Source organism: Meleagris gallopavo, chromosome 1, assembly GCF_000146605.3.
Source record: "Meleagris gallopavo isolate NT-WF06-2002-E0010 breed Aviagen turkey brand Nicholas breeding stock chromosome 1, Turkey_5.1, whole genome shotgun sequence".
NCBI classification, from domain to species: domain Eukaryota; kingdom Metazoa; phylum Chordata; class Aves; order Galliformes; family Phasianidae; genus Meleagris; species Meleagris gallopavo.
In genome coordinates this window covers 137,698,965-137,699,668 of record NC_015011.2, presented here as the reverse complement: position 1 = coordinate 137,699,668, position 704 = coordinate 137,698,965, and positions in this window count along the sequence as shown.

Genomic DNA, 704 nt, shown 5'->3' with positions numbered 1-704 from the left:
AAATCAACAGCAGAGTAGAAATGAAGGACAATAAGGACTGGGAAGTATGGTTATCAGGATCATTTGGTTACCTGAATCTAACAAAACAAAATGGGTTTTAATACAGCTAAATGCAAAGTTGTACAGGGAGATGATTGCAAGCAAACCTTATGGCTTAGAGTCTATGAAATAAATGGGATAAAGGAGGATATAAATGCTACATCATAGAATATAAATGCTATGTGAACATTTAAGATGAAGTGGCATAATAGGACATCCTCTTGTATTTGTCACAGTAACATCAGGGCAAGAAAGAGCTAGTGGTTTCCCACAATGTACAAGAAAAGCATTAATGAATTAGTGTTCCTCTCTGTATTACATTCACACAAATTATGATTAATATTACATTCAGGATTTTGTTCATCAATTAAAATTGTTTTGAAGTTTAAAGAAAGAGGAGAGAAATATGAATATGAGAAAAGGGGAAATCATGTTTAGCAGTAACAGAATGTTAGGGTTTTTTTCAAAAGCATATTGAAGGGTGCCTAAATTATTGCATGTTAGTGAATTCACACAGTGAAGGTGCTGGAATTACATTTCTGTGTAATCTAGCATGAAAAAGTGTAATGAGAACAGAAAGCGAATGGTTGAAATAAGACAAATTAAGATGATGAATTAGGAACACAATTTTAAAAGTGAAACATCTTTCAGTATAAAATAAGAAG